Here is a 15821-nt window from a genome sequence, read left to right on the forward strand (position 1 = left end):
ACTTCTCAGTCCCTGCATTTATTTGACTATGCCTGGTATGGAAATGGCTCCAAATCCAGTTAAAAGGACTGATAAAGAGCCAGTCGGTCTGCTGCCTGAAACTTTGGGTAAGTTGTGGATCAGAGTTTGATCAGCCAGGGAACTCCAAAAAATAGTGTGAAATATGATTTACCTGCTCAGTCACAAGCATAAAATGGCAAGTATAAAACTAGTTCTGTCTGATCTCCTTTCGTCTCTCCCTCCATAGCTAGTTAATGCCATTAATACAACTGAAAATCCATCTTGGGAACAAGAGCACAATTAGAAACCCTTGTTCTGACGTTCATACACTTGCCTTAGCAGGTCTTGCTGACTGCTGAAAAACAAAGCTCCCAGAGATATCCTGGTATTAACTTTCCTTTGGCATGTTAAATCATGTATGCAGAGAGTGAAAAAGAGCAGGTTTTGAGGAACAGGAGGTGTCATGAACTTGCAGTAAATGCACCATCAGTTCAGGTAACCACTGAAACACAGCACTAGCTCCAAGGAAGCCCATCTCCTTTTTTCTGCTTGCTGACAACATACTCAGGCATAAGGAGGGAAACTTGCACCACCACACTGAACAGCCCAATCAATCTGAATAACCAAGGAACAATACATGAGACATACTCCTCAGGCAACAAATAAACCTTCTACCCATTCGATTCTAAGAAGATCAAGATTGCATTGATTTATTTACTTCTATTCACTAGTGACTCAAGTTAATTAAAGGAGATCTGCAAGTTCCTCATGAGATGCATCTGTGGCGCATGGTACTACATGTTATTTTTACTGGAAACAATGACTTGTAGATGCAGTAATTTCCCACAATACACATATTTACAATGTCTGTCACATTAGGCCCTGGTACTCATGGCACTGAAGTCCATTATTATGCCCCTGACATTTTTGTCTCTATGCAACTCCTTTTATATTTTCATTTCTTAGTAAAAAGAGATGCTAAGTGAAACCTTGACTAGATTTAAGCAAGTGCCTTTGAAGCTACCCTGTCAATTTTCCTTTGATCTGTTTGCACGACTAACTTAAGATAGTACAGACCCATAGGCACACCTGAACTTATAGCTCCATCAACTTCTCCTGAAGAAACTGGCTGCTGACTCCTCTGAGTATACCCACAATTGGTTGCTGAGAAGTTTTGTCTTTCCTGTAGGGTCACAAAGTGTCTATCAATTTTTGTAGAAGATGAGGTAACTGCTTCATCAAAGACTTTGCCTGAATGAAATTCTGTATCAAAGAGTCTAACTGGGACTCATTCATTCACTGACTCCAGTGAACGAATGGCGCATGGAGGAGTTGCAGTTTCTTTTATGTACAGTTACCTGCATTTCTTCCTGCAATCACAAGCCACCAACTGCAGTGCTGTGGGCATCATCACGTAACTGGATGCTGAGATGAAATCTGTGGTGCCAGGACCTACAAACTTATATTTTGCCATAAGATCCCTCCCTGTGAGAGCTCTCAGACTTGGTGTATAGATGGAATATGAGTTCATGAATGTATTTACCAAAGAGCATAGCGGTTATAATACTCACCTGAAGTGAGTATTATGATATTGGTACTTTGTGATCTCTGGAATGGGTCCAAACTGAAAGTGAGTGAAAGTATAAGAACAGATTGGTGAAGGAGATAATGTGGGTTCAGGTTTCTTCCAACAGAGAGGAAATTTGAAAATGGTTTTCCTTGGTGCCAGGTGAAAGCACAAACCCCAGACTACTGAGTGAAAGGTGGGAAGTGAGGTGAGGCTTCATGCTGCATTTTGTGTGCAGGCATAATGCCTACACAGCTCACTGGCTCTTCTTTCTTCTCTGCATTTACCTACCTGAAAAACAGTGCAGGGAGATGCTATTCCAGCTCAGCCTCTGCTAGCTTCTTCAGTCCAAGATGACTGGTAAAAATAAAATTCTTTTGAAAAATCCTATTTGTAAAATAGAAGTGAAATACCTTCCTTATTCTAGAAACTATGTTGTAATTTTTCCATCCTTCTTGAATCCTACACAGGGTTAACCTCCAACGACTCCCTGTTTTATCCACTGCATCCTAGCTGTGTGCTTCTTGGTAGCCACACTGGGATGGCTGGTGGCTCACCAACAACATGAAGCCATCTGAAAAATCCTTCTCTTCTCTCCCTCTTTTCACATTTACCCAATTAACTTCCCACCAGTTTTGTGTTTCTGGATACATGGTGTTATCTTGGGCAAAAGGAATAATAAATGGCAAATAAAAATCAAGAAAAGATATGTTTTCCCCATTGCTCACAGGAGTTATTCAAAAGTCATTTGCCTTTGGGTAAAGTATTCCTGCTAAATCTCATCTAATATCTCAGTTTATAAAGAAACCTAAAGCCAGGTAAATGTTACTAATATCTGCCAATATTTTTATCACAGTTCATGCTACATAATTGCTGCACGCCAGTGCTCCTGCTCCCACCCCCCACCCCTTTATGTAGCTCTGTTTGTGCAAAGTACAAAACCTCTAGAGCACTGTTATCACACCCTTCTTCATTTTGGGTGTGCTACTTCACATGGGGAGTTTTGTACTAGTGAGCATCAAGAGCTCTGTGTATTCACAGTTGCTCCGAAACTGATGGGATTACTCTAGATTGATCCTGACAACAATATTTGGTGTCAGAATTTCAGCAGTTCCAACTGGTGTGGCAAGTTACAAAAATGTGGTTGCTATCTTTTTTTTTTTTCTTCTTCTTTTTTTTTAATCTGGGCTCTTATGCCCTTTCCTTGCTGTGATAAGAAACTGCACTAGTGAGAATAAAGGCTTTGATCCCTGCTGGGCTGCTAGCTGAACGTAAATACATAAGCAATATTGAAAGAAAAGAAACCATGGAAAGTGTAAATAAAGGATGGTGGAAAAGCCCAGCTCACTCATTTTTTCTGCTCTGTATCTGTGGCTACAGTTATTTCCCTGGGGACCAAAATAGTGAAGGAATGCAAGGTTCATCATTTCTCTTCTATCCAGGGAGACCACATGAGAATGAGATGAGCAGATGACCACCCCTGTAAGTCAGAAATAAGACCGGTGATATTCAAAAGGGAGAAGGAAAGAAAAAATGGGAAAGAAAACAGGAAAAAATGGATTCTTTTAAAAGTTCTTTTTAAAAAAAGGAGACACATTATTTTAAATGATGAGTTTTACTTAAAAGTGGGTTACATCGTACCCAATGAATGTACAAGAGGAGGGGATACATAAGTTCTGATCTTGCCTTGCATTATTCCTCTGAGATCTGAAATGAGGCTTATAAATTACTTTCACTTTCTGTTTTCATAAATTCAGTAGTTTGGCACATTTAGACAAAGGAGTTCTGCACATTTGCACAAAACCTGTTGAGGAATATTAGTCAGCTAGATCTGTACAAGGGCATTCAGAGCAGCTAAGGGGATGGGGTTATTGCAAGGCTGAGTTGTAGACTTGAACTACTTGAACAGGTCTTGTGAAGACGGGAGCTGAATCCACTTCTGAAGAAGAAGCAGCAAAGAATTTTAGTCTTTTAAGCTCACAAGGAAATAATTTTTGTTATTGTACCTCTTCGTGTCCATTTTCCTCTAAATTTTCTCTGCCACAAAGCTGTCTACCAAAGAGTATGATTAGGCTTGGATTCTCTGGAGCAAATAAAGGACCTGCTCTGGAGGAGTGCTGTGGAGAAGGACCTGGGGGTCCTGGTTAATGACAGGTTGGCCATGAGCCAGCAGTGTGCCCTGGTGGCTAAGAGAGCCAATGGGATCCTGGGGTGCATCAAGAGTGTGGCCAGCAGGTTGAAGGAGGTGATCCTCCCCCTCTACTCTGCCCTGGTCAGGCCCCACCTGGAGTATTGTGTCCAGTTCTGGGCTCCCTGGTATAAAAAGGACAGGGATCTCCTGGAGAGAGTCCGGAGAAGGGCTACAAAGATAATTAAGGGCCTGGAGCATCTCCCCTGTGAGGACAGGCTAAGTGAGCTGGGACTGTTCAGCCTGGAGAAGAGAAGACTAAGGGGGGACCTTATTAATGTTTATAAGTATCTTAGGTATGGGATGCAGGGGAAAATGGCCAGCCCCTTTTCAGAGATTGTGGAGACAGAACAAGGGGCAATGGCTTCAAGTTAAAGCATAGGAAGTTCCACATCAACATGCCGAACAACATTCATCCTACTGAATCCAGCCTCTCAGAGAGACTTCCTATAAGGGATTCACTGCTGATAGATCCTTTCAGCCTTGAGCACAGTGATGACTGGTATCAGCATATGACAAAAACATGATTCCAGTACAGAAATGTTCAAAATTATTAAATGCCAGAAACAGCACACAGCTGTGATACTAGTGCCCACTCTGTGCTGCTCCGTATGGGCTGCCCCAGGCCTGATTTGCCATGGTTGGTCATATCAGGCACATATGCCTCCATGCTCCCCATCAAGTCATCCTGTCCCTTCTTGCAGTTAGGGTCAAACGATGTTTCAGCTGCTACCGCACCCACTTTCTCCTCCAGAACTTGGACTGGGGAGCAGGGTGCGATGCTGTGTAATGGGGTCAGTGCAGGTGACCAAGGAAGAGCCTTATTCTGGCAGAGTTGTTCACATGCGTTCCATGTGGCCAACTCTATGGGGTCCAACAAGGCCAAGTGCTGGGTCCTGCACTTTGGTCACAATAACCCCAGGCAATGTTACAGGCTTGGGGCAGAGTGGCTGGAGAGCTCCGTAGAGGAAAAGGATCTGGGAGTGTTAGTGGACAGCTGGCTGAACATGAACCAGCAGTGTGCACAGGTGGCCAAGAAGGCCAACAACATCCTCGCCTGTATCAGGAATAATGTGACCAGCAGGAGTAGGGAAGTGATTGTTCCATTATACTCAGCTCTGGTGAGGCTGCACCTCGAGTACTGTGTTCGATTTTGGGCCTCTCACTACATGAAGGATGTTGAGATGCTGGAGCATGTCCAGAGAAGGGCAACAAAGCTGGTGAAGGGTTTGGAGCACAAATCCTATGGGGAGCAGCTAAGGGAACTGGGGTTTTTTAGTCATAAGAAGAGGAGGCTGCGGGGAGACCTTATCACTCTCTACAACTACCTGCAAAGAGGGTGTAGAGAGGTGGGGGTTCATCTCTTCTTTCAGGTAACAAGGGATAGATAGAGAGGAAATGATTTCAAATTGCACCAGGGGACATTTAAGTTAGGTATCAGGAAGAATTTCTATACCAAAAGGGTAGTCAAGTACTGAAACAGGCTGCCCAGGGAAGTGGTGGTCACTATCCCTGGAGGTATTTCAAAGGCATGCAGATATTGTGCTTGAGAACATGGTCTAGAGGTGGAGTAAGCAGGGATAAACTGTCGTTAGACTCAATGATCTTGAAGGTCTCTTCCAACCCAAGTAATTCTATGATTCTGTGATTCTATGAGATAGTGTCTCCTTGTTCCTGATCATCTGGATAGCAAGAAAGTTAGTGAGGAGAGATAGATCCTTGCTTCCAGACACTGTGAATCTTACTAACCCCTTAAACGTAATAACATTGGGTTTCCTGATAGTACATTTAGTATTGCAAAAGATTCAACTGGCTTTGCACAGGTGTTTCACCAGACACAAAGGCTTCATCCTTTCCTTTACAGATCCTGACGGGTTTTTCTTTTTTTAGACGGTCACTTACAATATCAGGGAGCCCCTCAAACACGTCAGCTGCCTGTATCCCTCAGAATCAGGAAGAGATTTGATGTTCAAAGAGATTTACTGTTGTTCAAGGTCGGTAAGAAAAGTCTGTGGCAGAAACAGTTGTCAGATCCCCTGCAAAGCTGAGCAGGCAGGGGCTTAAAAACAAAACCATCCTCTCTCACTGGGTGTGAGATTTATCTTCCCTAAGAGCTCTTCATTCATTCACTTTCCCTTGTTCAGATTCCCAGATAATATTGTCTGGCAGAAATTCAGTATGTGCTATCCTACTGTCACTTGTAATTTTCTGGTTACAGCATAATCTTCCCTAGTTCCACAGCTGCCCGTTCTACTGTTTCCTCAATCTTCCCGTGAAACCAGTTGATGTTTAGGACACACTATTGGACTCTCTGTTCTGGTGCCCCCTCTTCTAACAGCACAACCACTTGTTTATTCCCTCTCCAAGAGATTTGGATTCACGTTCAATTCAATATCCCTAGTATTGATGACTGAACTGATCTAGTAAGCCAGATTTTGCAGTAGGGGTCTGGGTCTGACACTGGTTAACAAATGTTTCTGTTAAAGACTTGGATGGTGACAGGAGGAGTTCATACAGCAAAGTTTCCAAACTCCAAATGGCTTTGACAAATTAAAAAAAAAATGATAAAAAAATGCTCTGGATTAAAGAGGATGTGGTTTTAATAGGGCAAGTCAAATGCATGTAGGCATAATATGATGTGTTCTTAAAGGAGAAAAAATGTGAGCTGGACTGCAGGTCTGCAGGAAAAGGTGGTGAATCCCAGCCAGAGCAAATGCAAACACAAAAAAGCATGCTAGACATTAAATAATTTTTTTATTATTCTCCCTACTTCTGGTGACTCATCTTGAGTTCTGTGTCCTGTTTTGCACACTGCAACTCAGGAAAAGTATGGTCTAACTGAACAGAGTCTGCAGGAAACCAACCTGAATGCTCAGTAGTTAAGGGAACACAACCTGCGTGGGAAAAATGAACAGACCTGGGATGTTTCTTCTTGGTTGCCAGGATTCATAATTTCCAAGGTCCACCAAACTAGCGCTTACTCCCTGTAATTAGCAACTAGGTATACTCCCTTCAGACTTCAACACTGACTCTAAGCCATTCCTCCCTGAATTCAATGCTTTTACCCAAGTTACCGGGAAGTCTTATGTATGTATCTTCTCTGAAAAGCATTTCAAAATGCTTGGAACATTAATTTAGCAGAAAGGAAGACTTTCACTTTTCTCATGCTAGAATGATGTCTATCACAACAACAAATTTTAATATTTCTTAGCAATATATCAAGCTCCTTGTGGGAGTGAAACTTCTCTTCTGGCATTTGTCCATCTCCAATCATCCAAATGGCCATCAGTAGTTTAATTAACATATAATAACACGAAATAACTTTCACCTATTTGCCCTCAGCACACTTTCTTTTTATTTTTGGAAATTTTATGGGATTAATTTTTGATTTCCAAATGTAATAAAACCCAGGGACATGAGTATTAGCATAAGCTTATAGGGCCTAACATTTTATTACTCACACAAAGCTTTTCTGGATGGGACTTGTAAAAACAAAGTCTGTTCTGTCATAAGTTAAAGGGCTGGTAACACACTGAGTAAGGCTGGAGATACCTGAAATATTGCTTCAATTTCTATAACCTTGGAAATACTTCCTCCCCTGCCCCCCACGGAAAAGTCTGATTAAAAAAAGAGACCTTGGCTAAGCTCAAAACAATCTCTGAAAACCTATAAATCTTTATTAAATTCTTTGCTAAAACTCAGCTGAGGAGGAATGGAGACCTGCTTTGTTCTGGGTATGTTTTTGCTACAAAGTACTCGGGGGCCTATAATAAGCTCGGAGCTCATCTGTTGCTAATGATTTGGAGGAAGGACTCTTCCACATTGCAGGATAATATGAAGGGCACTGTGCTACAGCAGTAGCATGATACTTCATCTGCAACTTAGCTGAGGCCTGACATTTGATACGTATGTAAAACACCGCTTACATATGGTGCTGTAGCTGATGTCTCCTGGGCTGCATTCAGCCCCCAGTACACGTCCATCTGGCCTGCAGCCTTGGTGCTGGGAAATTGCATCCATGTGGGAGCAGTGCCTGTGCTGAAGAAAAGCTGCTAGGTGGTTTTGAGAGAGCCAGCCACTGAAGAAGACCTGGGGAAACTGCTGCCATCTTCATTTGGCCTTCCAGTAGGGTCAAAACCAAAGTCCCCACCTGCTAGTAAAAGGCAGGGTCCACTCCGTGTTTGATGGTGGAGGAGATGGAGAAGCTGTCTGGGAAAGGGCTTCTGGGGCGTTGTGGACCTCTCCCTCCCTCTAGTGGTTTGCCTACATATAGAATTTTTTTAAAATCTATTGCTGCCTCTCTGATAAAGGACTCGACTCAGAGGTTCAAGTATTTCCAGGCTCAATTTTGCATCTTTAAAGTATTGGTCTAGTGTTAAACACCTACTGTGAGCTTGACCACTATGAGAGGTCCTCACAGTATGGAGCTGAGCAACTGTGGCACTTGCGATTCCCAGGAGATCCAGGGAAGCCTTAGTGTGAATCCTGGACTAATACAGTATGCCCTCCTAATCCTCCCTATTGACAAAACAGCATCAGAAATTGCTAAGAGTTAGAGGCCCTTGAGGTTCTGTTGGTTGTTGTGACTGTCTTTATAAGATCGAGGGATCCATGCCATAAATCCCTGGTGATATGTAACAGGATTGTTAAAAATACTACCAAAATCCATAAATCACACCCTTTGTATGATATATTTATTCCAGAGACTAGAGTAGTGATGGTCTCAAGAGTTTTGATCTTCACAAAGGAACGATGCAATCAAGGAAAAATAATACAGTGTAGAAACCCAGACTGAGGGGGAGAGAGAGCTTCTGATGTGAGATGTTACGGGCTTGTTTGACTTCACAGCTTGGTTTATATGCTGCATCTGTCAAGGTATTTGCACTTGGCAAGCGAAGTGCTCTTTTGTTTTTTGTTTTCAAGGTCAATGACTTCAAAGCTGGGTTTGGAAATCTTAGAGAGAGGAGAAAGAGTGTGAAGAGGGGAAAAAAAGAAATATGGGAAACACGTGGAAGGGTAGAAAAGCAGAAACACCAGTTTCAAAAATAACCAAACAATGAGCCATCTCCATTCCTTTTCAGCTGAGAGAGCACAGTGAGTGCGGACACCTTGCAGAAGACAGCCAGAATTCAGTCACTGTATGAACGATGGGGTGGTACCATAAAAGAGCAGGCATGTGCAAGACCCTCTCTTCCTGCTGCAGGGAAATGCTATATTCTTCAGTAATGCTATATCCTCCTGCAACAGAAGTCAACAAAAGTTTGCTGTTGATTTTAGTGCATCAGAATTACATCCTACTGACTTAGCCTCGTGTTGTGCTGTACTGGTAAATGTATGTGCCCTCTCCTAACTCACATGGCTGTGGGAAAAGGCGTCTGCCATAGGGGTCCTTAGCTAGTCTCACATCCCCAGCCAGCTGCATGTGTGATCTTTCCTGGAGGCAAAAGTGGAACCTGTCATCTCCCGCTCTACCAGCTTCTTTTCAACAGGAACTGTTTACTCATTACAAAGCAATATATATAAAAATATGGGCACTGCTTTACAATGGTGATGGCAATGCTTCAGCTGAAATGTTAGCATGCTGGGGGAGTGTGACAGATTCTGAGTCAGGCCCTTGAGACAAACACTAAAAGTACCACTTAAAAGTTACGTCCAATATCTAAATCTCTTTGAGCATAAACTGAACCAATGTAGAAGTGTTGCATCAAAACACTACAAAGAAAACAAAGTGCTGCAGTGTTTCAAGTACAGAAGAGTAAAAGCAGGCAAACAACTTGATTAAATCTGATAGACACCATTACTTTTGTTACAGCAGCAGAAAGCACAATTCAGATGGTGCTTTCATCTCTCTTTTACCTCCTTGTAAAGGTCCAAAAATAACCCCAGAGAGTGAGAAGCTAGCCAGGCTAGCTAGGTTGAATCACAAACCTACAGGACTGTTGTCCTTTTTGATGGAGAGTGATGCTATTAGCCCCGCAATACAGAAGGGAAATTGAGGCACATGGGAGGCCACATGACTGGTCCAACATCACGAAGAAAGAGTGGGGTGAAGCTTGAAAGCTGATTCTTTTATGTCCTGGGGCTCATACCTTAGCCACTTTGCCCCTTTTCCAGCCTGAATGTATTACAAATGCATCACAAACATTTTTTTCAGGCAGCAAATATTTGTTTGTTCTACCCAACGAGTGAAATGTGCTCAGTGTTCCCATGTATTGACTGGCAGTCAGATGTGCATGTGAACCTAAATTCTAATCCAGACAACTTCTTTGTCTCCTGAATTTTAGGAACGCATTTGCATGCTCCAGCTTCTGTTGGATAGCTGGAGAACATAAGAAACAGTACAAATGTAGACTGATCCTTTCCTGATTTATTCTCCCATTATTCAGCATGAATGCTTAGCAATTAAAGAACTTTCTTAGTAAAATAAATTAAATGCATACCATCTACATGCTATCAAAACTGATAACAGGTCAGTGTTTCTTGCATTTGCGTTTATTTTAGTGTACTAATTGGCTGACAATAGATGTCTGACTATTTTCTGCATCTGTAAAATGTCATATAGCATTAAAAAGCAATATCTGGTATTTATTGGAAACATTTCACAGTTAGCATTTGCATGCTGTTTTCATTTTGGTCTTCATTTCCCTTTATTAATTTAAAGTTGAGTTTTGTGCTCTTCAATATAAATTCAAGAATTCAGAGTTCATCCCGAAGCCAAAATGCTCAAAGAAGTGCCCTGGATCAAGAAGTCTGATGTTTCCTGACATATTCAGACACCAAATTTGTTCACTGTTTGGTTTCTAGAAGCATTAAAGCCTAGTATTTATCCATAGGTCAGGCAGCTGCAAATTTGAACTGTGCCCATGTTGAAATATCTCTTTTTAAAGTAGGAGGCGATTTGGACTAATTTGTCCTTGGCCTCTTATGAGCTTGGACTACCACTTGAGTCCAATTATATGCTATGTCTTTGTGCTGCTGACCTACAATCTACAGGGAGCTGAACTGAGAGCATCTTGACTGCTTCCCCAAAGGATTTGGGGATAATGATTTTGAATGTTTACTGTGATGTGAAGCCAATGATTACATCTTCAGTATTTTTGATTTATGGACAATATTAGGCAGGAGCGGTGAGAGGACTCTGTTGTAAAGGTATTTTTAAGTATGCTGACTTTAAACAGTGGAAAGCAATGACAGGCTGAAGAGCCGTTAAGCAGTGATTAGGATCTGCATTACCAAGTGTGTGCATCCCACATTTCTATGCACTTCCACATCTTTGTTTTTTTTCTTTTCCTGGAAAGTTAATTTCTCAGCTTACCTATGTAGGATTTATTGACAGAGATTATTTTGCTTCAATAATGAAAGGCTCAATATAAGCCTTAACGTAAGTTTAAAAGATGTCAAAACAAGATGCCTTTTGACACAGAAACATTTGTATCAAAAAAGAAAAAGAAAACATTGGCAAGGTGGAAAAGATGTACTCTTCTCAGTGAGACATGCTATGTATGAAGTCTTCTTGCTGGCAGCTAGCCATGAGCTCCTGGCTACAGGCAGGAGAAGAAACTTCCAAGGATGGTGTGATTTGAACTCTGCCTTTGACTCACTTCTGGAAGGACTTTAGGACAAACCCAGTTGTGATTTGTGTAGCTGTTTCCCAAGGCAGAGAGTCTAGAGTAGCAAATGGGAGCAGTCCAGGATACACATTTTTCACGGATTTCAGCAGGCATTGTAGCTTGAGGGAAGACAGGGAATGTACCTCAGCCTGTCCTAACTGTCCCATAGCAGAGTCAGTTGTAATCAATTTTCTCACTGTTAAATCTCCCACCTGATAGTCAAGTCCCACCAGTTTCCTAAAATCTATTTTGGCAATTTTACAAGTCCTGGAGGCATGCAAAGTCACACAGGTACCAATGTCAACCCTGAAGTGACTCGACATTTTGATTAGTTTTTGTAAATGAAATAAAGTGTTTACTCTTTGTCTTTCTCATCTTTCATATTTGATGTGGATGTCTGAAAAGGGAATGAAATGTAAGTGATGCCAATATGGATTTTATTAATAAACTCATGACAACGTTGAGCTTCTGTTGGTTCAATATGTTATTTGAATACATTTGAGACAGTTTACCGTATAATATTCCCAGAAAGTAAAAAAAAAAGAAGAAAAGTGCTCCTCTTTGCTCTTCTTCAAGGTTAGTTAGTAAGGTGAGATGTACGTGATTCACAGCAATCAATGCAGCAGCACCCTCACAGTTATTAATGGAAAGTAAATATGGATTACAGATGTGCTGTCTTATTGCAAAATAAAGTGGGTGATTTATAAATTGTCAGTTATCACGTTGAAATACCAGTCCTCACAGAGCATCTGAACTGGATTTATTTTGAAGGAATGAGCTGGAGCAGAAGGTTTTACAGCTTGCTGTTGTTCTCCTTGAAAGCACTGAGACAAAACAGTGTATGCTATAAATCACATGCTGTATACCAAACACTGTTTACATGTTTTCAAGTGAGATGCTAAACTAGTACAAAAGAGACAAAATTCCTGTTGGTTCTTGATAGAGATACTTTAGGAATCATATTCTAGTTTCTCTTAGGGGAGTATATTCGTAAATCAATTTGTGGTTTAATCCCTACAGAGAACGCATTTCTTCTAAGAACCTTGTCTATGTCTTTGTGTTCGAAGACAAATGTAATTGATTTTACAAGACTGATCTTTTGATCAGATTAGTTTATTGGATTAGCCTTTTATCATCACCAGGATTTATTTGTTTTCCGTGATGTATTTATTTAGACATTTTATCAAGGGTTTTTGCACACTGCATTATGGTCTCTTAAATGATTAGAACTTGCAATTAGGGTTTTTCTGGGAGGAAAATTTGCATACATAACAAAGGGTTGGTTAAGGTTCCCCAAGAGCCAAATTCTGTTGTACCTCTGGTTAGAGGGCTGACAGAGAGCAGCCAGGCCAAATTTCTGAGGAACAGCCCTCACCACCTGCGTGGGAAGGTTGATGTGAGTGGCAATCCTAAGGACCCTGCAGGGATGGCTTGGAGCTGCTGGTTTCGCCAGGGACAGCACCTTTCCAAGGAATAAAAGCTGACACAGAGGGAATGAAAGTGGCCAGAGTCGCTGCCGAGGTTCACACTGTGGCACCTTTAGCAACTCAGCTGACTGTAGGAAGAAATAAATTTGGTTTCAGCTTTTCATGTATACAGATTATTTCTTTCTTTCATTCTGTCAATGACTTGCATAAGCCTTTGTTTTCATACTCTGCTCTGGATATTGGGAATTAATACTTATGTCTACCTTTTGCCTTAACCCAACTTGCATTAAGGGTGATTTGGAGGTAACTAGTTTACATAAAGGCATTTCTCTTCAAAAGGGTGGCAAATCAGAAAAATAGGGAACTGAGGTAAGAAGCATGCTGTATCCGCTCTACTGTTCAGTAGTGCTCCCACAGACATGCACAAGCTCTTCAAGAAGTGGTGTTTCAGGGAAGAGGATTTTGGTGACCAGCAACAACCAGGAGGACTCATCAGCATTGCAGCAAGGGAGTGGGAAACTCCGAGAGACCTCGCTCCAGACTTTGTGGCAAATCTACCTATAATAAATCATTTCCACTGTTGCTCACGTGGCTATCTATGTGAAGAAAGCTGGCACTGAAAGTGTTCAGTCACACTGCAAATCAGGATACCTCATTAGGTGCTTAGCACAACAGACTCCTGGCACATGCACTGGAAAAATTTAGTACAAGATTCTAGCTGACTTTCTAGATTTATGTTGTCTTGCTTTAAAGAGCTTTAACTATTCCTCAAGGATTTAGATGTTACCTCAGGCTGACCCAGTGTGTATGGTAGCATCACGGCATCCGTGGCAGTAAGTTCTTGATATACTGTCTTCTTGCACATCAGTGGGTTATGCTAGCCATTACTAGTTGAGTTATATTACTAAATCAAATAGTTGGCAGTGAAATTCAATATCCTGCCAGCTTGTGGAAATCTTATTAGGAAGCGAGAGTGGCTAACCATAGCAAAATACCGTTATATTTACCTTATTATTTCTGTTTAAATGTAAACACATTGTTAATGGTGAGCTAGAAAAATATCATTAACCCTATCACTAACACTTCTTAGGCCAGCGAAAAAGCATACGAAGCACTCTGTGAAACCAGCAGAGCATATTAAGTATTCCCATTTTGGAAACAAAAAAATATCTCTATCAGTAATACTTTTAATTTATCCCTAATCATTTGCAACTGACTGTGAGATACAGACCACACCTGCTCATAGCATTGCTGCTTGGTTTGACATGCCATTTGGGCAACTTCAAGGCCTCTGAACAGAACTTCTTTCCTTGGTTTACAAAGAAACACGGGGTGCTGACCCTGTACTGAGGTTAGTCTCTTGTTATTTTCAACAGCTCTGTTACAGGAAACTTCAGAAATGGAAGAAAGGGGATTTTAAAGATAGACTTCTGTTTAAGTGGTAGTTTTGGGGCTTGAGTGTGGGTTTTCTTCTTTCTTTTTTGCTTCATCTATGAGTCAGTTAATTCAGTAACTTTCAGTCAGTTAGAAAGGCTGCTAAACTGCGATGCTGTAAGGACAGTTATGAGGATTCGTAGAACCTTCCTCTAGTCTAAAGCAGGTTAAAAGCAAGTCCATGTAAAACTATTTATGCCTATTTCAACTGATGTTTTTCTTGATCAGATATGAGTCTATGGGAGAGAAGCTAAAATTATAGTTGAGGAGATTTTGACATCAAAAAGACAGTTTTTATCAAGTATTCCGGTTTTGTACACAGGACATAAAATGCCACCCAGAAATTTCTGCATTAGCTTTCTGCTTTTTGATGGGTCCAGGGCATGTTTTTAAAATAATCTTAAGACCTGAAATGATGGAGAGTTAGGTTGTTGCAGTTATATTAGCAATTATACTAGACGAAATGTGCAGTTAAAATAAAGATCCTCATGCTGAAAAAGTCCATAAAGCCAGACTGTGTTACCTACATGTATAATGAACTGCATTCATAGTCTAAGTCATCCAACTGAAATTATTGGGATCACTCATGAGGCAAAATAGGATGGTTCAGGAGGAATAAAAACATCAGTGTCTAGCCCAGTGTGAATGATGCACCTGCTTACATTCATCTTTCACTGTGGTCTCTTGCTGTAAGTGCAATATCTGAATAGTCTCAGAGAAAATAAAATTCAAGTAGTGAGGAAAGCAGAAGGCTCTTTGGGCAGATTCTAAGCACCAACTGCTTATACTGTTACTTGTATACAATGTATGGGAGAAACTAGCAGAAATGTTTCCCTGACAAAAATATTTACTAGGAGGAAAAAAAAAACAACCCCAAAACTTCAAATGATACAATATTCCTTTTGCTACTTTCCTATGAAAAATATGCATGTTTACTATGTTTTAATGTAAATCAATTGCAATAAATATGCTAAATTAAATTATTTGAAGCTACTTTAACAACTCAGATTATTATTCTTTTGTTTTTCCTCACTGTTGTGAGCCATTTGTGTTCATTTCTATAATCAAGTTGCTATGTTCACCTTTGAATCAGAGAACTGTAGAATATAAGAGGCTGACCCATGAGGGTTTTATCTATATAAACCTTCATCTTTCAAAAGTAGAATTGTTTCTACCTGCTAAAGGAACCTATATGCATTCCTTCTACAGTCTTAATTTCTTCTTTGTTAAAAAGCTTTTTCATAATAGTCACCAGGTAGCTTTTCCCTTCAGTTAGAAAATCGGGAGAATATAAAGCAGAAATCAAGCAAACAATTGGAAGATGATAGAATTTTTGCAAGTAAGAAAAATAGATGCATTGATTAACTCCTCCTCTAACGGCCCCACTATTTAACTTCAGTCTGAGACTAAAAAGGCAGAAAAATGTAAATAGAAGAGAAAAGAAATTTATAAACTCTTTGTTTCCTCGGAAAGATGCAACTCTTTCAAATCTTTCACATGCCATGTTTGAAGCAGGTTGCAAGCATCAAATCATGTTCAGCTTGTCTCACGCTAATGTAACATGAAAGATACAGCCTGAAGTAACGCATTACAAC

The sequence above is a fragment of the Gallinula chloropus genome (assembly GCF_964237585.1).
Source record: "Gallinula chloropus genome assembly, chromosome: 2".
NCBI classification, from domain to species: domain Eukaryota; kingdom Metazoa; phylum Chordata; class Aves; order Gruiformes; family Rallidae; genus Gallinula; species Gallinula chloropus.